Below are 26,801 nucleotides of genomic sequence, written 5' to 3' on the forward strand. Positions count from 1 at the left end.
TACAATGTAATTACGCTACCAAAAAATTAAACTGATAGTTTTAAAAATTGAAACTTTTAGATAATAAAATCTTGAAATATTAATTTTGATTCTTTGTTTCCTTGATCACTTCAATCCTTTTTCTTTTTATCACAAGTATCTGCCTTGCTGCCCAGTGACTTTGGATTGAGGTAAAAATTGCAAATAGAAAGAATAGTTAAGGTACTTTATTAAATTTCATTTCTTGAGTTATGACTATATGCAGTAATATTGATGAATTTTACAAAAATAATATTGAATAAAAAAATGCATTTATAAAGGAGTAGATGCCAAGCCAGTCGTGGTGGTATATGACTGTGATCTCACTTATTTGGGAGGCTGAGGCAAGAAGACTGCAAGTTTGAAATCACTTAGTGAGACCCTGTCTTAAAATGAAAAGGGTTGGGGATGTAGTTCAGTGGTGCAGCACTTGCCTAGCATGCACAAGACCCTGGCTTTCATTCTAGCACGAATCTGTATAACTCAAAAGTCAGCGAAAGTGATACGTGGTGTTAGAAATCCGAATATTAGTTATTCTTTGAGTGACAGTGACTGGAGGGGGGCACAGGAGAACTTCTTGGGCTCTGTTTTCGTTCTGTTGCTTGATCTTAGTGTTAGGGATTTTAATAACATTTACGTTCGATAAAGCAAATTTGGGGAAATCAAATGTAGAGGAAAGGAGGGCATGGAGTCTGTGTCCTGGAAAGAGAATTAAGAGAGAAGCAGATGGTCTTGCTCACTCCACTCCCCGTCTTTCAACTGTCTTAAGGTAATAGGAAGAAAAGCGATATGATTAGACCTCACAGGAAACAGGGCATACCCTGAACTAAAAGGAATAACCTAGCTGAGGAGGCCTCAGGTGAAGGAGATGATGGTCCGACATGGAGAGACTGGCAAACATCAGGAGGCCTTCCGGAAGCTGAGCCATGGCCTGCAGAGAGACCGTATTTGACACCCTCTAGAGCCCATCCTATGGCTCTTGCAGAGAAGTCAAGGCAGCTGACACCATCGCTGCCTACAGGGGCCTTCTAATAAATAGCTGCATGTAAACCTTATTCATTTTCCAGAAAATGCCTGTGTATGACTAGAGATGTTGTCAAGCCTCAGTCCTTGTCAATAGCCCAAAACAATAGAAAGCCCTGTTAGGAACAGAGTTGGATTCTCTGCTTCTAGAAGGTCCGCGATAGCGTGGGAAGAAAAAGAGTGAATCATTCTCCACAGAGAAATCCCCACCTCCTCTTCTTGATGTTGGTTGAGAGACTCTTTAAAAGAGAAAGCAGAAATTAGGTTAAAGATAGATAAAAGAATATAGGTACATCTTGCACCTGAACTTGACAGATCTATGGGAAAAATTTTTTCCCTGACTCCTTGTCCCTGAATAGATATGGATTGTCTTGGTTGCTACTGTCTATTTTCTCTGGCTGGCTGGCATCAGAGAGAAGCATAGGAGACACCCACCAGGGTTTTCCTCTGCAATAGACATCCTTCATAGTGTCTACAGATTTGAACTGTCTCATTTGTTTGCCTGATATTCTGGTGGAAAAATGTAAGTGGTGTATTTGGAGGAAAAACAAAAGAACTTTATTAGTAAACTGTCTCATTCTATGTTTTATAGTCTGATTTCCCTAGAAATTAATTCAAATCTTGATGCAGACTTCTGGTTGTATTGATCCTTGACTATTAGAATCTTACCTAAATTTATGAGATTGGAAGTTTGAAACCAAAGTTAATTAATAGGTTAAAAAATTGGGGGGCAGTCCATCTCATTACTATCACCATTCAGCTCTGGATGAATGATGTAAAATATTATATATATATTTCTTTATTTGTAAGCACAGTAGAACACACACACACACACACACACACATATATATATATACATATATATATGTATAGCTTTTTACAAAAAAAGATTAAACATGTTGTATAGATGTACAAAAATATTTTTCTTTATATCCTTAATTTATAAGCGTATTTCTGTTTAAAAAAAAAATATATATATATATATATATATATATATATATATATATGAATAAAAATTGGAAACTTGATTTTCAGANTATATATATATATTCTACTGTGCTTACAAATAAAGAAAAGCTGCATAGACCACAAAACCTTCTTGAGGAAATGCAGCTTCAAATAATGGTCTAACACAGAAAGTTTTCCTTTATCTGCTTCCCATATGAAATTCACCAGATATGCCTCATTTGCTTTGCTAATGGCAGATTTGGAAAAAATGTTAATAGCAATTGAAGTGAGTTCTAAAAGTACCGGGGAAAATAATAGTTGGGCACTCATCTATTAAGGAGCTTCGGTTTTCTTGTACGTACAATTTTTAAAATTATTTTGAAGCAGTGTTCATTTTAGTCCAATGATTATGCAAGTTTCACATCTGAAAAAATGTGTGCAATGGTTTTTCAGGCTTTGCTGCTATGGAAGAGCTTAGTTTCTCTCTAAAGGGACTAATCTGTAAAGCTCGATTGAGAAGAGTCTAACAAATTGAATAGAACCAAATGTCTGGGCTATTTAACCAAGGACAATGCTATAGGGAGAGAGCATTTTATTGTTCTCAGTTCTTTCTTCCTTAGCAGAGATTCCTGGGAGTATTGTGAAGCAGTAAAACAAGTTGATTCCATGAAAGGCAATGTTTCAGTCTTGAAAAAGAATAGACAACATTGACTTTATGGGATGAGGGAGGCGTTGTGAATTATTTTAAAATTGAATTGTATTATGAACAATTTCAACTTTCTCAAATGAAAATTTCAGTCTGTGTAAAAGGATTTTTAAAATCAGAATCTGTAATTAAGAAAATTTAATGACTACTTTTCTTTAATCCAACTTGCATGTAATTAAAATTCACTCAGTTACCAAGACCTTGAATCCTATTGTGCTGAAAATCCAACAAGTGCAATTAAATGTTGAATTTGGAATGTATGATTAAATATGAACTTTATTCCTTTGGCTTAAGGTCATACTTGGTACTTAGAAATTTAGGAAAACAGTTAAGTACCATTTAATAATGGAGTTACAGGTTCTAAGAAGTGGGTCATAAGGTAAGGTGATTTTTTTGTCATTATGCAAGTGCCATATGGTGTACTTACACAGTTCTAGATGGGACAGTCTATTACACACGTAGGCAGGGTGGTATAGCTTACTGCTCCTAGGCTACAATGGGCATAGCACGTTATTGTACTGAATACTGTACAGTAGGCAATTTTATCATATTGTGATATGGTATTATGACATAGTATTTGTGTATCTTAGTATATCCCAAAATAGAAAAGACACAGTAAAATATGATATAGAAGATAAAAAGCAGCTCACTTGTATAAGGCATTTACCATGAATGGAGCCTGCAGGACCGGAAGTTGCCTGGTTGAGTGAGTGGTGAGTGAACGTGAACTCCTAGGGCATCATGGCACACTAGAGCAGACTTTATGAACCCCGTACATTTAGGCAACACTAAATTGATAACAGTTCTCTTCAATAGTAAATTAACCTTAGCTCTCTGTAACTTTTTTACTTTGTGTACTTGTAATTGTTTTTTTTTTTTAGCTTTTTACAAAAAAAATTAAACACGTTGTATAGATGTACAAAAATATTTTTCTTTATATCCTTAATTTATAAGCATCTTTCTGTTTAAAAAAAACCTTTTTTTTTTTAACTTTAGAAACTGCCTTGTTGGAAATTAAGAAAAAACCCACATCTGAGCCTGGGACTACCCAGGGTCAGAATCATCAGCATCACTGTCTTCTACTCCATGTCTCATCCCACTGGAAGGTCTTCAAGGACAATGACAAGCACACAGCTATCAAGTCCTCTGGTGACAGTGCCTTCTGGAATCCCTTCCGAGGGATGGATAGGGCTTGTCTAAGGCTTAAGGCTGTTTTATAGTTAACTTTATTTTTTTTTAAATGAGTACATGCTTAAATGCAGACAGTAAGTGTAGTCTAGTAAACATATACACTAGTTGCAGTCATTTGTTGTCATTATCAAGTGTGTCACCCACTGTTCACAATTGCATGCACTATTCTTTATATGACTGTCAGCACAGTAGGCCTATGTATAGCAGCCTCACCGCAAGCACACGAGGAATGCTTTGGGTGATGACTTAGGACAGCGAGGACATTCCCAGGCAATAGGAAGTTTTCAGCTTCATTGTATTCTAACAGGACCACTCATGGGTTGGACATCATTATTCAGTGCATGACTGTATTCAAGTGAAGGCCATTGAAAAAGAAGCAGACTCCAGGAGTGGCTTTTCACTGGGGCTTCTGTTGTCGACGCGCCAAGGTTCGTGGGAACTTTTACATCACTGTGAAAGTAACTTCACATTCCCAGGCAGAAGTGAACTAACGAGTTCATTTTGCCTTGTGACAATTTCATAAGGCTCTGCTTCTCCTTATTTGCTTGGGTTCCTCTTATTTAAGGGGCATAAGTAGTTTTTCAATTAACCCTTAGTTGCATGTTTCCATGTTCTATAGCCATTTAGGAGTGACCTGGCAGTATTTCCCATGCTCTCCTCACTGTGAGAATTTCGTACTTTACTCATTAAAAACACAGAGTGCTGGTCCCTATCCCAGACCTATTGCAACAGAATCTCTTTAAGTAGGAGCTGGAAATAAAAATTTCTGATAAATATCCACGGTCACCCTTATGTCTGCATTTGGTAAACACTGCCTTTGTAAAACTAAGTATTTAACTATTCAATAGGTTTTTACCCTCAGAAAGCATTAACTGAAACTGGAATTCTTCAGAGTTCTCAACTATTCAACCAATCCTTTCTCTTTTAAACTGCTACCATCTTTCTCACTTTTTTCAAAGATTTATCTTTCATCCAAACATTTTTCCCTATTTTTAGCCTTAGCATTTACAAGACATATCAGTCCCATACTCCTATCTTGTCATGGCCCATTCTACCTTTGTTTTCACAGCAAGATTCTAGTAGGGATAGATATGTAGGTAACCATTTCCCAGTCATTGTGCAATGCACTCTTATCTGGCTTCAAAATCTTCCTACCAAAGTCAGTAATATTCTTTCAATGGATACAATTGGGATAATTTTGAAATATAAAGTGAATGTATTTTCATTTCTGATAATCTCTAATTTTCTATATTCCCTACAACGTCTCCACTAACCATTCTTTTTTTTTTTTTTTCATGGAGACGGAGACAATGCAAATGAAAAAGAACCACGGTTCAGTCTGAAATTTCAAGCCAGGCTAATTTGAATTCACAGGAAGGTAATGGTTTTGGAAAGCTAACTACAAAGACTTTTCTGCATTCTAGATATTTCACTAACCTAGCAAAAGCTTAGGGATCTAATGCGATAAACTATAGTATGGGGAAGATGAACAAGGCAAGGAAAGTCCCTGACACACAGGCTCATCTGGGGGAAGGAAGAGCCAAGAAAGACAAAGGAATGGCAAGATACTAGACCCAAAGAGCCTTGCATGCTTTATTTTGAGGTCAAGTGTTGTTTATAGGGAAGGCAATGCAGCAGATCATTCATCTGCATTTGGGAGAACTAGATAAATATACGGGCTCATCCCGGCCCCAGCAGTTTAAGCTCCTGGAGAAGGCTGGGGTTCTGTGTTTTCTGAGGCCGTGTGGGAGCAGTGGTACAGCATTGGAAAAGAGGACTGAGCAGGTGGGTGGGCAGGAGGTGCCTGGAACCTGGAATTAAAAGACCACAAATGTGGGAAACTTCAGACCTGAAAAAATGGCAAAGTCTATAGTTCTCAGTAGGTAATAACATGGGATGCCTAGAAAGACCAGGTAGGACAAGCTACATTCTGCCACATTGAGCAGAAAGAGGGTCACCCAGCAGAGGTCAAAATGGACCAACCAACAGCTTGGGAACCACAAGACTCCTGTTGCCCCCATTTGCCAACTCCTCAATAAGATGATTGACAGTATTGCTCTCATCTTTATATTTCTGTCTCCTTTTTGTATCAATTAATGAGAGAGGAGGTGACTCTGTGGTATTGCTCTGTATTTTTGTTTGATGTGGCTGCTTAGTGTTTGCAGTATATGCCTCACTTACTTAGCACAGCATTCTTTCAAGTGATGGTATGCCACTTCTCACAGAAGAACTTTACCAGGGTATGTTTTCCTTTGCTCTTTTTCTACAGATGTTCTACCACCAAAAGCACATTGTAATTATTACTTATACATTGTAATTATTTTTACTTTGGGCAATCGTCATCTCTTAAAGATATTTTTAAAATAAGGAAAAATTTTAACCATGTATTTATGATTTTTGAACTCATTATTCCTTTTTCAGAGTTAAGATTAAAGATTATTTTTTAACATTTCTCTTAGTATATTTTGTCATTAATTCTTTTAGTTTTTAAATCTCTGTGTGTGTGTTTGTGTGTGTGTGTGTGTGTGTTTTATTTTGAATGATGTTTCTATTTGTACAGAATTCTAGGGGAACAGTAGTTTTTTTTCTTCCAGTCTGTTAGAAACATTCTATTGTCCTCCAAATCGCATTGACCATCAGGAGATCATTAGCCAAATTCACAACTTAACTATAGCATACATGAGCTGTTTTATGGCCTGTTTTGTTGGAATACTATTTTCTCCTTGGCCACATCTTTATACAAGTTTGCATTTTTTTTTCTGGATCAGGTAGGTCTTTCCTTACATATATATTTTATGAAGCACACTTCTATAAGTTGCTTCAAACATTTTATAGAAATGCTAGAACATAAAAGATTAAATCAATAAATAAAACAGCACTTACAAGGTATTTGGAGGCACAGCATGAATAAAATGGTAGAGAGAATTTGGTCCATTAGCTGACTGCTGCCTTTTGAAAGTAAGGCTCATGGAGTGGGTAAATAGGATAAATAAGTTTATAAAGGAAGACAGAAATTTCTAGAACATAAGCTCTGTCCAGTGAATAGAGTCCTAAGTAAAAATGTCATAGTGTAGGCCAGGGATATCTCTGACAGTTGTTGGTGGTGATTGGTGGGGGGACACTTCAGATTGGAGTTTGGAGGGTGAAGAATATATTGACAAAGAGAAATCAGAGAAATAAACTTTACCTATTACAAAACAATGCCAAAAAAGAACACTGATTTTTTTTTTAATATTTGATCATATTTTCTGGGTTGCTTCTGTGTCTAGAATCTAAGGGTATATAAGTGTGTCTGTCTCTCTCTATAAATTCCAAAGAGGGCCAAGAACATTCTATTACTTTGAACTTCTGTATGGAAGATTTAAATATGTTTGTGCATGCAAATGTTTGATAAGGAATTTACCAAAGAAAATAGATTGAACTTCCTTTTCCCCATGATTGGTACTACATCCTTCCTTCATGCAATGTTGGAAAAGTTGATTTGGAAAATGCATTCATAACCTCAATCAAAAACATGAAGGTTAGACTGGGGCTGTACCTCAGTACTTAAGTGCTTGCCTAGCATACTAAAGTCCTGGGTTCCATCCTCAGCACCAGGAAAACAAGTGAACAAACAAAAAAAACCATGAAGGTCCACTAGAAACAGATTAGAAATTTGGGGAGGCCTCTGCAAGATGAAAAGCAGGTAGATTCTAACTTAATATGTTTATAATAACGCTGTAGAAAGTGGAAAGAAACACCAGTAACAGTAAAGATAAGCATATAAACTCCCAGATCTAGATATATCATAGTAAAACTTTAGAATCTCATAATGGAGAGAAAATCCTCGAAGTTACCAATGACAAAACAAAAATTTTCAGATGTGTCAGGTTGACATCAGACTTCTCATCAGCTGCACTAGCTCTTTGAATATAAAATGAACTGATGCCTCTGACAATACCCAACATCGCATCCTGTATGTTATTTATTCCTTAGAGTACACTAATGAAAGTATAAGGCTCAAAAGAATCCTGTGACATGAAGATGCAAAAGCATTCATCCATAATCTAAAAGGGGAGATGTGTACTCATATAGCCATAATTTTTTATTTGTTATTATTAGTTATACATGTTTGTGCATGCAAATGACAGTAGAATTATTTTGACATATTATACGTACATGATGTATAACTTCCCATTCTTCTGGTTGTACATGATGTGGAATTACATTAGCCTTTTATTCATATATACATATAGGAATGCAATATCTGTTTCATTCTACTATCTTCCCTATTCCCATTCTCCCTCCCTTCCCTTCATTTCCCTTGTATTTTTATTCTTCCCTACCCTCTCCCAAGCGGGGATCACATATCAGAGAGAACATTCACCTTTTGGTTTTTTTTAGGATGGACTTATTTCAATTACCATGATATCTTCCAGTTCAGTCATTTACTGGCAAATGCCATAATTTTATTATTCTTCATGGCTGAGTAATATTCCATTATGTATATATATCACATTTGCTTTATCCATTCATCTGTTGAAGGACACCTAGACTGGTTCCATAGTTAAGTTACTATGAACTGAACTGCTATAAACATTGATGTGGCTGTGTCACTGTAGTATGCTGATTTTAAGTCGTTGGGTAGAGTGGGATAACTGGATCAAATGGTGGCTCCATTCCAAGTTTTCTGAGGAATCTTCATACTGCTTTCCAGAGTTGCACCAATTTGCATTGCCACCAGCAAGGCATGAGTGTACCTCCCCCCCCCCACCCCCCGCACATCCTCACCAACATTTATTGTTACTTGTATTCTTTTTTGCGGGGTGGGGCAGGTACTGAGGATTGAACTCAGGGGCACTTGCCCACTGAGCCACATCCCTAGCCCAATTTTGTATTTTACTAGACTTGATAATTGCCATTCTAACTGGAGTAAGATGAAATCTCAGTGTAGTTTTGATTTGCATTTCTCTAATTGTTAGAGATGTTGAACATTTTTTTCATATATTTGTTGACTTATTGCATTTCTTCTGTGAAGTGCTTGTTCAGTTCCTTTGCTCATCTATTTATTGGTTTATTTGTTTTTTTAGTGTTAAGTTTTTTGAGGTCTTTGTATATTCCATATATTTATTTATTCCTTAGAGTACACTAAGATTAATTATTAATACATTAATAATTAATAAATTTAATTAATTAATTAAATTAATTATTAATGTATTATTACTTAATAATAGAGATTAATGCTCTATCTGAGGTGCAGGTGGTAAAGATTTTCTCCCATTCTGTAGACTCTCTCTTCACATTCTTGATTGTTTCCTTTTCTGTGAAGAAGCGTTTTAGTCTGATTCCATTCCATTTGTTGATTCTTGATATTACTTCTGGCCCTTGGGAGTCTTGTTAAGGAAGTTGGTTCCTAAGCCAACATGATGGAGAGTTGAGCCTGCATTTTCTTCTACGAGATGCAGAGTTTCTGGTATAATGCCTAAGTCCTTGATTCACTTTAGGTTGAGTTTTGTGAAAGGTGAGAGATAGGGTTTTAATTTCATTTTGCTATGTATGAATGTTCAGTTCTCCAAGCACCATTTGTTGAAGAGGCTATCTTTCCTCCAATGTATGTTTTGGGTACAATTGTCTAGTACAAGATAACTGTATTTATGTGGGTTTGTCTCTGTGTCTTCTATTCTATTTCTTTGGTCTTCATGTCTGTTTTGGTGCCAATACCATGCCATTTTGGTTACTATAGCTCCATAGTATTATTTAAGGTCAAGTATTATGGTGCCTCCTGCTTCACTTTTCCTGTTAACTATTGCTTAGGCTATTCTGGGCCTTTTATTTTTCCAAATGAATGTCATGACTCCTTTTTTTCAAATCACCATAATTTGAGTCAAAATTGATGTCTAGGAGAGATGAGAATGGAGGCTGTGGGAAACACTAACTCTGGCCAGGAGGGACTGAAGGATCAGGTGTGGTTCCATGAAGGTGGTGTCATGAGTCAATGGATAAGATTTAGACACGTTGACATGAAGATGTGCAGAAAAAGCCTTATTCCATGTAGAGAAGAATTTGCCCGTTTTATAGAAACAGAAGAGCATAAAAGAGTTCACTGATAACTGAGGTTAGAAAAATGAGTTGCACCCAATTATGGGAGGCCTTGAATGCCAGGCTTAGGAGCTTGGGCTTTGGGTCAGCAGCAAGAGCCATTGATAGGGACGAAGAGGATTAGGGCAGGGCTTAAGGAAGCCTGCATGCCATGTTTGTCTGGTATTTTCTTTTTTCTTTTTAAAGAGAGAGTGAGAGAGAGAGAGAGAATTTTTTAATATTTATTTTTTAGTATTTGGCGGACACAACATCTTTGTTTGTATGTGGTGCTGAGGATTGAACCTGGGGCACGCTTGCCAGGTGAGCGCGCTACCACTTGAGCCACATCCCCAGCCCTTGTCTGGTATTTTCTATCCATAACTCCAACCCTATTTCCACAGATTCTTTTCCTAGTTTCTGGCCTTTTGTGGTTACTATCTTCCTGTGAGAAATAAGAGAACCACTTTTCTTATTCTATACATGAACACAATAGAATATTATTTACCTATTAAAATAACATCCTCCATAATCATGCATTGACATGGGAAAATGTCTATGTTAATAAATCACTAAAAGCAGTATACAAATTGCATACCAAATTTGAAAGCACCCTAAAATTCTGAATGGTGTGCGTCTATGTGCATGAGCATATAGAGTGAAAAAGAAGACAACAACGTGTTCACGATAGTGGCATTGTGAGTATTTTAATTTTCTTATTTGTCCCATTTACCACATTGGAACGTATTTCAGGTCATGTAAGAAAAGTTATTTTTTTTTTATTGTGTTGACGACAGTGAGAAGATCCTCACATTGCAACAAAGTGAAATTCCTACCTGAATTTGACAAGAGGAATTCTCAAAGACCTATAAATATTTAGGGCTTTGAGATCCAGATAGGAGCTTCTTTGACTTTCTGAGTATGTAAGTGTTTGTCCTGAAGAGACCAGAAAGGAAAGAACTTGAACAGCCTTTGACCACGAAGCTGCCTGTGAATTTCTAAATAAGGCCTTGGGTGGAGGGAGGGTGACAGGAAGAGGCTGCACACCATCACTCCACACCCTCCTGAGGTTAGGGTGCACCAGGACTTCAGTTTGGTAGACACGCCACCCTGAAGGAGACATGGAGGTCTGGATCTCCAGGTACAGTGCTGATTTTTGCTGGCTATTCAAAGTAATCCAAATTTTTACTTCATGCCTGCACCAAGTCCGGCATAGTTCACAACTATGGGAATCTGATGAGCCTTAATCAAACTAAAGAGCATTTAAGGAACTCCTGGGAAGAGTTTCATAGCATTATTTTAAATCACTGTTTTTGAGTAACTGGATTTATTAATTCATTGATTGGCTCAGAAATTTTCAAAAAAAGTATCTCTGTGTCTTTGACATAAGAAAGTGAGTCTCCTGTCTTTTTCCGGTTTACCCTTGCTAACCAAGTTCTTTTGGGCCCTTCTCTCTGCCATGCAAAGGGAACATGGGCTCCTCTAAGACTTATCTGAATAACTGTAGTTCTAATTTTTTAAACTCTCCAACTGAGTAAAGAAATTTCAGGAGTTTTTAAATAATAGTTTTATAGCTTTCCTTTACAGAGGAGGAAAAACTTGACTATAGCAATAGCAGCAGAAATTCAGAGGACTAGGTCTCTTCCTTGTCCCTTTTTGAGAAATGGATCCATCCTCTGGATCTTATGATAATGACAATGAAAAGCAGCTGATTTCTTTTTAATCAACAAATGAGATTGAGACCAGCATAACAAACGACAGGGGAGAATAAGGCCCTTGACTGTTTTATTTCATCAGTGCCCTTTGCTTCAGGGTTGTCTCTGTTGGGATGGTTTCTTAGGCTGAAAAAAGTGGGGGAACAATATCTTTGTTTGGTATGTCTGGCACATTTTTAATAGACCTGATAAAAAGAACTGATAACTAACATTTATTGAGAAATTAATACATGGCTTTCTTGGGGGTAAGGGCTTTGCATGAATTATTTTGTTTAATGCACATAACAACCCGGCCAAATATTATTATCTGACCCATAAGTAAACTAAATGTGTAATTTTCCCAAAGTCAGTACAAGATGAAACTGTGGTTGAACGTGATTTGTCTGACTTCCAGAGCCTGCACTGTTATTCTATGTGCTGTGCCACCTTTAATTCTTATACAAGAAGTAGACTTTAACAGGCTTAGACATCTTTGAAGGACAGATGGTAAGTAATCCTAAAAAAGAAATTTATCTTAGGTCCTCAGTTTGTTATGGGAAGGAAGAAAGGCTGATAATATTGTCCAGACACGTTTTTGCTATGTGTTTGTCTGAAGAGCAAAAGAATCCCAGATTACTTATGCTAAATACCCAAGACTGTTCACTGGACACTTATCTTCTTTCTATTGAATTTAAAAGAAACATATGGGTTACTATGTTTAACCAGCCATCTGCCATCATGAACAAATTCTTGAGGAAATTGCTTTGGACCTAAAGTACAGCACATGTTTGATCTTTATGTATATCATATTTTTTCAATTTGGAAACTTTGAAGGAAAGAGATAAAAAGGGTGCAAGAAGAAAAATGGAAAGCAAAAAAAAAAAAGATAAGACAAGAAAAAATCCACTAACAAACTAAACAAATTAAAAAAAAAAGAGGAATTATTTTAAAAAGTAAAACGAGGGCTTCATGGCGTCCTGAACTAGGGAGAGTAAGAGGCAGTGAACTAAAGCTGCCCAAATAGATCTAACCTGACACAAAATCAGGGGTACTACTACGTACTGAACAGAGAAAATAAGAAAATAGTAAAGAAACTCTTGTTAATGTCAGTTTAGTCGAGATTGATCATTCTGGAAAAGATGATAGCTCTAATTTTATGTGAGTAGGATGAATAATGACATCTGAAAATGTATATGTTGGATCCCTGGGGAAGAAGGGACTCAGCATAGGTGATTCAATTAGGAATCTTGAGATGGGGAGATTATGCTGCATTATTGAAGTGGCTCCAGTGGAATCAAAGGGTCCTTCTTAGAGGGAAACAGGAGGGACAGGGTCAAATAAGGACATGCAATGGTAGAAGCAGATTGATGCACTTTGCAGATGGAGGAAGGGGCCACAAGTCAAGGAATGTAGGTAGCCTCTTCAGAATCCCCCAGATGCCCACAGAGGACAGACACCTTGAGTTTAGTTCTACAGACTTATTTTGGACTTCTTATCTGAAGAGCTCAAAGATAACAGATTTGTGTTGTTTTAAGTCATTTAGTTTGTGATAATTTGCTATCGCAACAACAGGAAACCAATACATACACTTCCGAAAATACTAACGATTCACAATGGAAAAAAATTTGAACTCCATTAATCATTTTATCCCCCATCGTAATACTAGTCCATCCCCTAAACCAACCCACTCCTCCCCATCTCTCAAGCATCTCTCCTTCCCATTCTGCTCCTGCTGGTCTTCACCCCTTGAGTGACTTCAGACAGCAGTCTCTAGATTATTGTCTCTACTCCCTGATCCACACTTACTGACATATATTCATTAAGTGTCAGTGTCAAAATTTTTGTTGAATAGATGATACCTAAAGATAAAAGGCTCCAACTCTTTACAATGGCTTCCAAGACACTATCCTTCCATTCTTTTGCACTTCAACTATAATGACACAATACTACCCCATAAATGTCATTTAGTCCTGTCTCCAGGCCCATGATAAGATTTCGACTCCTTTCTGGCCCCCTCTTCTCCCTCTTAGTCATCGGAACTCATCACACATCATGCACCAAAACACAACTCAACTCCCACCTTTTTCAGAAATCCTTGCCTGACCATCACAGAACCTCTTCTTGGTATTTAACCTGTGAAAAATGTAGATTAGGGCCTACTTTTTCTTCTATTAGGCACAGGGTCTCTGGTTTAATTCCTAGGTCCTTGATTCATTTTGAGTTGAGTTTTGTGCCTGGTGAGAGATAGGGGTTTAATTTCATTTTGTTGCATGTGGATTTCCAGTATTCCCAGCACCATTTGTTGAAGAGGCTATCTTTTTTCCAGTGCATGTTTTTGGCACCTTTGTCTAATATAAGATAATTGTAATTTTGTGGGTTAGTCTCTGCGTCCTCTATTCTGTACCATAGGTCTGACAATCTGTTTTGGTGCCAATACCGTGCTGTTTTTGTTACTATTGCTCTGTAGTATAGTTTAAGGCCTGGTATAGTGATGCTACCTGCTTTGCTCTTCCTGCTAAGGATTGCTTTAGCTATTCTGGGTCTCTTATTTTTATAGGTGAATTTCATGATTGCCTTTTCTATTTCTATGAGAAATGTCATTGGAATTTTGGTCAGAAACTGTATCCATCCTTCAGGGCCTATCCCAGATGGTACTTCCTCCCTAAAATTTTCCCAAACCTCTTAGTAGGAAGTGTTAATGTGTGCCACACATTTGTTTATAACTTTGTTAAAATGTATTAATTATGTTTGCCTTATATCACAAATACTCCTGTGTAATTGGATAATATTTCTCTTATCCAAGCAATTGAAGGGAAAGGTGTCTTATACATCATTACCCTGCTTTCCAGAGTCTTCTGTATATAACGTTTAAGAAATTATTGATTAAATCACTGAATTTCATGCATTTCAAGAAAAACAGCAACCTACATGCTACTTTTTCTCTTCCAACTCAAGTTTATTTGCACATCTGGAACCAAACACTGCTATGCATTTGGAAAACTGAGTATATTGAGGTCTTGGGTGCCAGGGAGAGTGGTACAGAGCTTTCTTTCTTGTGAGCAGGGCAAGAATATCAGTGAGCCCTGAGAAGAAATTTGTGTATTTGTCCCTAATCCCTAAAAACCAAAATGAATAATAATTCAGATAATAATTTTGAGAGTGTAAGAGGGCAATAGAACCATAACAGATACTTTGCAAGGTCCAGGCAATGTTGCCTCATTAACATCAGGGGTAGAACTCCCCCTACTTTCTACCATTTATGGTACCATCAACACATGGAGTACTCCACCAAACAGACCTAGACCCCAATAATCTGGGGGGACAAAAGAAAACAAAATCATCCACACTTAAAGGAGGGGAAGAGAGAGAGTTTTTGGAGAAGACAAACACTTGATCAAAAATAATAAAAACCCCTAGTGTACAACACCTGCACCAAAAATATTTTCTGACTTGGAAAAAATAATATTATTTCCCAAAGAAACAAATGAGCATTTGAATTGAAGAAGAGACTGATCATTGCTGAGACCCAAATGAGGATCTTGTATGATCAAGTGGAAAACATACCTCAAAACACAGAAACAAACAAAAAGAAGTGAAAACTATGAGGAAAATATAACAGGTCTGAGGAAAGGACTGGAAAAGAGATAAAAATAAGTAATCAAAACATTCCAATTTCTTACATAGGAAAATAGAGGAACGTGGCAATAAGTAAATAAGTAGTAGAAAAACATAGACTGAATCTGAATTAGAAGATTGGCAAAGCACAACCAGTTCCTGGACGGCAAGGAAAAGGAAGCAAAATATCTAGGCGCACCTTATTAAAATCCCTGAACTCCAAGATTAAAAAGATAAATCATATAAGTGTTCAGATAAAAAGAACATTCAAAGCAAACCATAGACCATTGTCAAAGTTTTCACTGTAACACTAGAAGCTATAAAATGGTAAAATATATCTATAGAATTCTAGAAATATGGCAATGCCAAAATTCTATACCCAGCCAAGCTGCCATTTCCCATCAGTCAAAAGTAAGGCATCACTGAATAAACAGGAATTTAGAAAGCACATTATTAATTAGGTCATTTGAAGAAAATTCTCAGAATAAAATTAACTAAATAATATATTAATTTGAAAGAGCCTACACAATGATAAATATTGGAGGTTTACAACATACGTATCAAATAAGGACTCATTAACTATAGTTGGAGTATCCCTTGTCTGAAATGCTTAGGACCAGTTTCACCTTTTAGATTTTTTTACAATTTTGGAGTATTTGCATATACATAATACATGCCTTGGGAATGAGACTTGTTTTATTAAACATGAAATAATTGGTGTTTCATATGTATCTTATACACATACCTGTAGACAACTTTACCCAGCATTTTAGTGCATTTGTGTTTTGACTATGAACTGCCCAGTGAGGCCAAGAATACAATTTTTTCACTTCTGGTGTCATGACAGTGTTCAAAAATATTTTGGATATTAAAGTATTGCAGGTTTTGAATTTTTTCAGGTTAGGAATACCTGTAAATGACAGTCGTATGGAAGATAAATAGTCAAACATAGATAGCTCTTCTTTGTTAGTAAGAAGGGCCTTGCAATGGAAATGAGAGAAAAGAAATCTATATCCCAATACCAAGAAATACTAAAAAATAGTCACAGATAAATGTACCAGAAAAGTTCATTAAAAAAAACCATAACATTTTAATGAAGGACATAAAATGAAATATGAAAAATGATAAAGTCATCAGTAAAAAAGGCAACAGACAAGCAAGATATTCAGAAAGAGTATTTGCAATGCTAAGGCCTGGCAGAGAATAAACAGTAAAAGGCATTATTTTAAGTATATATGTCTGTTGAAGATTAATATGAAACACCAAATATTTACTGTGAGAAAAGTTGTGAGCAAAGCAACAGCCCTATCATCTGTGACTGGGAGAAACTTGTACTATAGCCTTTGGGAAAGGAATCTAGCAACATCTATTATTTAAAATAGAAACAGCTTGGGCTGGGGCTGGGGCTCAGTGGTAGAGCCCTTGCCTAGCATGTGTGAAGCGCTGGGTTCGATTCTCAGCATGACATTAAAAAATAAATAAAGATATTGTGTCCATCTACAGCTAAAAATATTTTTTTAAAAAATAGAAATAACTTCTATTTGAGGACCTCCTGCCATAGAAATAACCGGACCAGTATGTTTTTTCTTATTATTTTTTTACGGGGTTCTCTTTTTTGTCTTTTTTGGAAGTGGGGGCAAACCCAGGGCTTTGCAAATGCAAGGCATATGTTTTGCCACTGAGCTACAACCCAACCCTATTTCTTTAAGCTTATCTTGCAGATATTTCTTGCAGCAGTATTCATGGTAGAAAAAAACTAACAAGTTTTTTTTTTTAATATTTTTAGTGTCAATGGATCTTTATTTTATGTCTTTGTATGAAGTGCTGAGAATTGAACCCAGGCCTCAAACAGCTAGGCAAATGCCCCACCACTGAGCCCCAGCCCCAGCCCCTAAAAAGTTTTAAAATGTGTTCTCATTTATCCATTCAGAAAGTGCCTTCGTTAAATTTCTTCTAGATACTAGACACCAGGAGGTAGAACAAAGGGTTCCCACCTTGGGGGAATGCTTGATTGTAGCTGAGTAAAGGTACGCAGAGAAAAGAGCAATGAGCAGAATATTTAAGACAGAGGTTCCTATAAGCAAAAGCAAGGAGGGTAGAAAAGGCAGAGTGTGTTCTGCAGAATGGGAGTGGTCCCCAGAAAAGAGAATCACGTTCCAGTTACTTAAACAACAAAACAAAACACTGATTCTTGAGTAATTCTGGTGAACGGAGGCAGATTGCCAAACAGGAATAGGGAGTTTGCCATGGATCTGTATTGAGATTCTAATGCTTTTAAAATAAAAATGAAGCAGTAATTACCAGGATTTGAAAGGGGAAAGAAAGTCTTGCCAAATTAAATTGATTTTCACTTTTCATGAAATCTCAAAACAAGGAAAACATGGTGGAACAGTCACAATAACTGATTAAATGATTGTCCAAAGTGCACTAGGTGAAAGGGTCAGTTACTTAGAAGGAAGTTTTTTTTTTTCCCCAAGAGAGAGAGAATCTTTTAATATTTATTTTTTAGTTTTCGGTGGACACAACATCTTTATTTTATTTTTATGTGGTGCTGAGGATCGAACCCAGCGCCCCATGCATGCCAGGCGAGCGCGCTACCGCTTGAGCCACACCCCCAGCTCCCAAGAAGGAAATTTTAAATGTGAGAGAATCTCAGGTGGAATTAACAGGCATAGAGATGTGTGTCAATCAGTTGTATGTGATAAGGACTATTTTGGTATTAATACTGAAAAGTAAATTAACATGGGATCAAGATTTTTCCCCTAATAAATGTCTTACTCACTGGCATTCAAATGGTTTAGGTGAATGAGGGAGAAGGAAAGGGACTTACAATGTAGGAAGAAACACACATAACCTTAAAAAGCTCATAAAGCATGTGGCTATATCCACAGCAGTATATTATGTATCTGTGCGTTGCTGCAGAGAAACTATTGCAAACTGCTGTCCTTATGGTTAGAAGCCTAGCTTTCTCAGATTCCAGTTTCACGATTTGGATCTTAAATGATATCCAAAGTGATGATCTCATCTTTAGATGAGACTAAAGCTGGAAGTATCTAATATATTGACTCCAGGTGGGGGGAAAAACGATGTTAAGACATCTCAATCTGCATCTTGAAAAGGGGTTGGGAAAAGTTAATTGCAAATAATATAAATCCTGTTTAGTCCAAACTTGTCAGAATATAATTGGAACATTGTTTTGACATTCTGTCTATCAACCATTGTAAGAAGGGCAATAATTAAATGACGCTGATCTAGAGGAAGTCAATCAGGCCAGAGACAGTGATTAAAGGAACTGAAATGTTTACATTAGAAAAAGAAGACTCAGAGGTATGAAATTTGCCTTCAAATATGAAATGCTGTTTTAAGAATAGAAAAATGATAGAAAAAACATAAGACTTTTTATTGAGATAGGGTTTGTACTGTTACAGAGTTTAGAATTCCTTTTAAACCTGAGATTCTAGGAAATCCCTAGATTTTTATAATAAATCAGAAGAGCTGGTTTGGAATGCCCAAAGCCCATCTCTTTGATATCAAAGATAAAGAACAGAGTTGAGACCAAATTGCTGGGGCTACTGCCAGCAGAGCTTCCTGTAATGGTTAATTCAAAGAAGGGCATCCAGAGGACAAGCCAAAGGGTTAGTTAACAAACAGGAAAGCTGGACAAATGCCACAGTGATGAGAAAACCAAACTCCAAAAAATAAGGTGGCAGAAATAACTAGGGAAACCAAAAGATCAGGATGCTACGACCAGGGGGACTAGACTTAAAGGGAAGTAAAATAATGGAGCTGGAGGTTGGGGTGGGATGACACAATGACAAAACACAAATCAGCTTTGGCCAAAGTTTACTTCAGGTCAAATCTGTGACCACCATGTTGAGGATGAACTGTGCTCAGCACATAGTAAACATGCAATGAATGTGAGTTATTTGCAGCTTTACCCTGATCCACTGGGACATTATCAAGTGTTTTAAATGACCAAAACATGCTAAGTAAGGACAAGGTCATGGATGCCTTAAACATTAAGAAGTGTGGATGTCTAATTCATGAATTGACATTATTACCCTATGTGCACATATAATTTAATGACCAGTGTGATTCTACATCATGTACAACCAGAAGAGGGAGAAGTTGTACTCCATTTATGTATGATGTGTCAAAATGCATTCTACTGTCTTGTATAACTAATTAGAACAAATTTTAAAAAGTATGGATATTATTCTACAGGCAAAAAGAAGCCCCCAAAGGCATTTTGGGATATGCTTTTGGAACCTTACTTATTGAGCATTGTAAAGAGTAGATGGGTAATGATACAAGAGGAGACAGAGCCAGTAGGTAAGGCTTTGTGCAAAAATAGAAAGACCATGGCCTTAAGGGGACAGGGATCAGGAGTTCAGGATTGAGCAACATCCTACAGTGGGTAGAATCACAGAGCTGGCTATGTGTGGAGAAAACATGGTCAATAAAAAGATGTGCCATCTTTTTAAAAAAATTATTTATTTATTATAATTAGTTATAGATGAAAACAGAATGCATTTCAATTCATAGTACACATATAGAGCACAATTTTTCATGTCTCTAGTTGTATACAAAGCAGAGTCGCACCATTTGTGTCTTCATACATGTATTTAGGGTAATGATATTCATCTCGTTCCACCATCTTTCCTATCCTCATACCCCCTCAGCCCCTTTGCCCTATCTAAAGTTTATCCATTCCTTCCTTGCTCTGGTCTGCCATCCCCATTATGGATCAGCATCCACAGATCAGAGAACACATTCAGCATTTGTTTTTTTGGAATTGGCTTATTTCACTTAGCATCATATTCTCCAACTCCATCCACTTACCTGTAAAGGCCATGATTTCATTCTCCTTTAATGCTGACTAATGTTCCATTGTGTATATATACCACAGTTTCTTTATCCATTTATCTACTGAAGGGCAGCTAGGTTGGTTCCACAATTTAGCTATTGTGAATTGTGCTGCTATAAACATTGATGTGGCTGTGTCTCTGTAGTATGCTTTTTTAAATCCTCTGGGTATAGACCGAGGAGAGGGATAGCTGGGTCAAATGATATTTCCATTCCCAGTTTTACAAGGATTTTCCATACTGCTTTTCATATTGGCTGCACCAATTTGCAGTCCCACCAGCAATGTATGAGTGTACCTTTTTCCCCACATCCTCGCCAACACCAATTGTTGTTTTTATTCTTAATAGCTGCCATTCTGACTGGAGTGAGATGAAATCTTAGAGTAGTTTTGATTTGCATTGCTAGAGATGTTGAACCTTTTTTCATATATTTGTTGACTGATTGTATATCATCTTCTGAGAAGTGTCTGTTTAGTTCCCTAGCCCATTTACTGATTGGGTTATTTGCTTTTTTGGTGTTAAGTTTTTGGAGTTCTTTATTTTTTAAATTTATTTATTTTTATTTATATATGACAGTGGAATGCATTACAATTCTTATTACACATATAGAGCACATTTTTTCATATCTCTGGTTGTGTACACAGTATATTCACACCAATTTGTGTCTTCATACCTGTACTTTGGATAATGATGATCATCACATTCCACCATCATTAATAACCCCATGCCCCCTCCCTTCCCCTCCAATCCTCTGCTCTATCTAGAGTTTGTGTATTCCTCCCATGATCCTGCTCCCTATCCCACTATGAGTCAGCCTCCTTATATCAAAGAAAATATTCAGCATTTAGTTTGGAAGATTGGCTAACTTCACTTAGCATTATCTTCTCTAACTCCATCTATTTACCTGCAAATGCCATGATTTTATTCTCTTTTATTGCTGAGTAATATTCCATTGTGTATATATGCCATATTTATTTTATCCATCATCTATTGAAGGGCATCTAGGTTGGTTCCACAGTTTAGCTATTGTGAATTGTGCTGCTATAAACATTGATGTGGCTGTGTCCCTGTAGTATGCTGTTTTTAAGTCCTTTGGGTATAGACCAAGGAGAGGGATAGCTGGGTCGAATGGTGGTTCCATTCCCAATTTTCCAAGAAATCAAGTTTTTGGAGTTCTTTATATATCCTAGAGATTAGTGCTCTATCTGATGTGCATGCGGTAAAGATTTGCTCCCATTCTGTAGGCTCTCTATTCACCTCACTGATTGTTTCTTTTGCTGAGAAGAAGCTTTTCAGTTTGAATCCATCCCATTTATTGATTCTTGATTTTATTTCTTGGGCTATCTTATTAAGGAAGTTGGGGCCTAATCCAGCATGATGAAGATTTGGGCCTACTTTTTCTTCTATTAGGTGCAGGGTATCTGGTTTTATTCCTATGTCCTTGATCCACTTTGAGTTGAGTTTTGTGCATGGTGAGAGATAGAAGCTTCATTTCATTTTGCTACACGTGGATTTCCAGTTTTCCCAGCACTATTTGTTGACGAGGCTATCTTTTCTCCAATATATGTTTTTGGCACCTTTTTCTAGTATGAGATAACTGTATTAATGTGGGTTTGTCTCTGTGTCCTCTACTCTGTACCATTGGTCTACAAGTCTATTTTGGTGTCAATACCATGCCGTTTTTGTTATGATTGCTCTGTAATATAATTTAAAATCTGGTATAGTGATGCCACCTGCTTCACTCTTGCTAAGGATTGCAAGATATACCATTTTATGGTACCCTTCTCAAGGACATGACAGAGCAGGTCGGGAACAGCCAGCCCCATTAAACACTATTCACTCCAGCTGAGCTCAAAGGAAAGGAGGCTCTTTAATGAGTATAAAACTTTGAGCACTTGAAACTCAAAGCTTTGGTTCTTTTCATATGGCTTCTTTCATCGTTCAATTGCATGAGAAAAGAAAGCTAAGTTTAAAATTCTACTTAAATTTGAGCTGAAAAGGGATTATCTTCTAGAGAAGTAGGAAGTTACAATTTTATAGATATAAACCTATGTAGATTTATAGATATAAATTTATTCTCATAGAAGCTAAAGAGAGAGGAAGTTTCAAGGGTGGAGTGTTCCAGTTTCAGATGCTGCAACATAGTCAAGTAAGGACTGAAAAGTGGCCAAGTATTTAGAATCAAGGCATATGGCCTACAGACTTACACATCGATGCCAAGATCATAGGAAATGAACTTTTGAACACATGGCAGTAAATAAAATCTTGAGATACTGAGATTTAGACAGAACTCAAAGTTAGAGCGTTATAAAGGAAGGATATTTTAAAACATTACAATGGACTACTTTATATGACAGAAAAACATTGTTCAATAAGAAAGAAAACCTTGTCAAAAAGATATATATCTGAGTATATTATGGACCTAAAAGCCATGGGATTACAGAGAACATTTGGATAGTATGGACAATGTGGATAGTAACTGACTTAATGAGTATACCGTTAGCTCCTGACATGTTCTTATAAAAAAATCCAAGCTGTTGTGAGACTGAATCAATCCCATCCTGTCAACTGCGACTGTCATCATACATTTTATTTCTACATGTATTCAACCCAAAATACATCTTAAAATTATTTTTGCTTTAGCAAATTAACTTTTAAAGAAATTAAGAAAAAAAAATACAGATCTCTATATTACTTAACATATTTATAGTTTCTTCTCATTCCTTCCTTTCAACCCACATTTCCATTTCCTATCATTTCCTTTCAGGCTAGAAAACTTCCTTTGACCTTTCTTATAGTACAGATATACTGATGACACAGTTGCTGTTTCTGATTAACTGAAAATTACTTTGTTTGCTTTCCTTTTATTAAAAAAAAATACATTTCTCTTTGAAAATTTTCTTTGTAGTAAAATATATATGACATATGATTTTGACCATTTTAAGCCTACAGTTCAGTGGTTATTAACCACATTCATAACTTTGTGCAGTCATCACCATTATCTGTTTCCAAAACTTTATATCATCTCCAAAAAACTTGGTAGCCCACCATTAAGTAATTACTTTCCTTCCACCCTTCCCCAGTCCCTGGTAGCCTCTAATCTACTTCCATCTCTATTCTAAATATTTCCTGTAAGTGGAACCATACATTATTTGTCCTTTTTGTATGGCTTATTTCACTTATTATAGTGTTTTCAAGGTTCATTTGGGTTGTAAACGTATTAGAATTTCATTCCTTTTTGAACAGTGTACCACATTGAACTTGTCCTTTCATCTGATGATAAATACTTGGGTTGTTTTGCCTTGCAGCTATTATTATGAATAATAATGAAATTAATATCACATAAAAATAACTGTTGGGTCCCATTTTCAACTTTGGGGGTGTTGCTGGATCATATGATAAATCCGTGTCCATCTTTTTGAGGAAAAGCTAAGCTGATTTTCACAACAGCTGCATCGTTGACATTCCCACACTGTGATGTAGAAGGTTTTTATTTTCTCCATATTGTTAGCAACACTTGCTATTTTCCTTAGTTTTAATTTTTTAAATTATAGCCATTTTAGTCGATTTGAAGTGCTGCCTGTGGTTTAGATTTGTATTACCCTAATGAAGAATGGTGTCAAGCATATGTTCACGTGCTTACTGGCTGTTTATATATCTTCTTGCAAAGAATGTCTTCTCAAGTCCTTTGCCCATTTAGTGTTGGGTTGTCTGTCTTTTTCTTGTTGAGTTGTAGGACAGAAAGATAGATGATAGATGGATAGATTCTGGCTATTAAACCCTGTCATATATATGATTCGAAAATGTTGTCTCCCATCCGATAGGTTATCTTTTGACTTTCTTGATAATTTCCTTTGATGCACAAAAGTCTTCAAGGTTTATGAAATAAAATTTATCTATTTTTTTTCTTTTGTTGTTTGCATCATAACTAAGAATCCATTGCCAAATCCAAGTTTTGTCCCTATGTTTTCTTCTATGAATTTCATAGTTTTGGCTCTTATATGTAGGTCATTGATCCATTTTGAGTTAATTTTTCTTTGTGGTGCAAGGCAGGGCTCCAGCTTTATTCTTTCACAAATTCCATCATCTCATCATCATTTGTTGAAGAGATATTATGTCCCTATCAAATGAACTCACCATCCTGTCAAAAACCAATAGGCCATAGATGAATGGGTGTATTTCTGGATTCTCAATTTTATTCCTTTGGTTTATAAGTCTATACTTGTGCCAATACTACTCGGTTTTGGTTATTATGGCTCTGAAGTAAGCTTTAAAATTGGAAAGGAAGTGTGAGTTTTCTTTGTTCTTTTTCAAAATCATTACAGTTTTTCAGGGCCCTTTGCAATTTCATATGGATTTGAAAATCAGCATTTTGTGGGTAATGCACATGGAATTACTCCACATTTTATGGACTGCAGAATAACCCTAAGAAGAAAGCTATGTAAATGTGAATATCACCCAGTATAGTTCCCTTCTTTTAAGGGTAAAAAGCAACTTCAGTCATTGAATTGTTCTTAATATTTTGTCCAGAGTGTAAGTTTTATCAGCATAAATGTTTATCTTATACACGCTACTCTAACGTTAGCAGAACAAGACTTCTATTTGAAGAATTTGTGCCTTTATTATTTATTTTTGTTTTTTATATTAATGGGAGATCTCCTCACTCAACAGAATCAGACCACTGATGAGGGTATCAGACCTAGGTGCTTCTGAAGATTATGTTTCTGGTGGTTAAGAATTCAGGCTCTGTCAACCTAGGTGTCCTTCAACAGATGAATGGATAAAGAACAAGTGGTATATATAAACAATGGAGTATCACTCAGTGATGAAGAAGAATGACTTTATACAGACGGCGGGTCGCGCCGAGAAGCGGCCAGCAAGCAGAGAGAAACGGCGCTGCGAATTCTGTGGAGTCCTGCCGGCTGTGCCCTCACTGAGCTCCGGGATGAGCTCGGGGTTTGAGACGGGGGAAGGAAGCGGTCCAGTTCTATCCCCCACACCGGACAGTCCACCAAGGAAGCCAGCGGCCACCATCTTGGAGAGTTGACGTCACCATCACCAGTTTCCGACAGATTGCAACAATAAAACAGGTGTGTGTTACTCAGCCCATCTCCCATACTGCCGCAGTCCGGCTGCAGCAAAATAACTGGGGGGGTGACGAATAACTTATGTACGTTGATACAGCAAGAGTAGGAGCCGTTTATTGCAGGACAGGAGCAGTATTTATACATTCCACACAGCTTATCTAATTAGCATAAACTAGATACATCAGTCAACCAATCAGGAATCTCTACACCTAATAGCTCGGTTTTGTTACTTCTCAAACCACTCCCTCTGACATTTTGCCAGGCACCATCCAGACTTGTTTACGAACTCTAACATTCCCCTGGCAAAATGCCAGGTGTTATTTTGACTTGTTTACAGACTCTAACACCATACAGCGGGGAATTCGAATAAAATCTCTCCCCGGCTCAGGGGAGGGATTATCAGAACGAGCCTGCATAGAGACGTGGGGAAAAGTAAAGACACCTGACCTCCAACTCCCCCTCCCATCAGCGGCGAAAACGAAACCTGTCTTGCCAGCTCTGGGGGAGGGGCAAGCAGAAAAAATCAAAACAATAGGGTGCCAGTTCCCAATAGCCACCCTCCACACCCAGCAAACTTCAGGCCCAGAGTACAGTTTGAACTGCCGAGAGGCATCACACTGGGGAAGGCCTGGCTAGCAGGAGAAGCCAGGGGACGAGAGGCCAGGAATAAACCTAAGCTAACAGGTTTTTGAGAACACCAGGGGGGGAGGAGGGAGCGGCCTCACACGGACTGTATCCTACAGCCAGAGGGCAAAATCTTGGCCCAGACGGCACAGCACCACCTACTGGAAGCAAAGAAAATAGAAGCCTAACAGTGCCCGCCCCCCTTTTTTTTCTCTTATCTCATTTTTTTAATTCTTTAATTTTTTAATTTAAAATTTTGTTTGTTTGTTAATTTTTTTTTCTTCAATTGTAATTTTTTTAATTGTAATTTTATTTTATTGCATTTTATTATTATTTTTTTTATCATTTCTTTTCTTTTCTATTCTTTTCTCTTTCTTCTCTCCCTCTCTCTTTCTTGGTTTGCGTCCTTACCTTTTCCCCATCTTTCCTCTTAAGCATGAACACCCAGATTACATATAACTTACTAAATGCAAATAGATGAATGCTACAAATAGGTCTATAGTCCGCCTAAGCCCTTAACTACCCCCAAGTACTCCTGTCTATTCTCTTGTTAATATCCGCCTGCATTTGAGCAACCCCCCAAAGAAGCTAACATATACTGACCTCCATACCATCAAATCGCCCGACCTTAACATAAAATCCTAAGTCCAAACCTCAGTTCTCTATATGCCATCAAAATCTGAAGGCCTTTAATGAAACTAATGAATTTACCTTAAATCACAATTAAATCCAACATCTCTAAACATTGTCTCCTAACACAAAGGAGAGATAGTGGAACTATAAAAACCAAAAAAAAAATTTAAAGGAGAAAACAGAAACACAGCAGTCAAACAGAGTTGGAAAGTAACTTGAGCACCATGAAAAAACAAGGGAAAAAAGGATTACAAACAATGCAGGACAACTTAAATACACAGGAGAACCTAGAGGCATCAGAAAAATGGACAGAGAAAGAACTCAAGGCATACATAACTCAGAT

General features: G+C 37.0%; 1 long non-coding RNA gene across 1 annotated transcript in view; it reads left to right on the forward strand.

Moving 5' to 3' along the window:
• The first annotated feature begins 10,982 nt into the window (after nt 1-10,982).
• LOC125620216 overlaps nt 10,983-26,801 on the forward strand; it is a 40,069-nt gene continuing 24,250 nt past the window's right edge. The window contains exons 1-2 of the long non-coding RNA XR_007351809.1: nt 10,983-11,081; nt 24,786-25,204. This is a non-coding gene — a long non-coding RNA (uncharacterized LOC125620216). The remainder of the gene's footprint in view (nt 11,082-24,785; nt 25,205-26,801) is intronic.

Source organism: Marmota marmota, unplaced genomic scaffold (assembly GCF_001458135.2).
Source record: "Marmota marmota marmota unplaced genomic scaffold, marMar, whole genome shotgun sequence".
Lineage (NCBI taxonomy): Eukaryota > Metazoa > Chordata > Mammalia > Rodentia > Sciuridae > Marmota > Marmota marmota.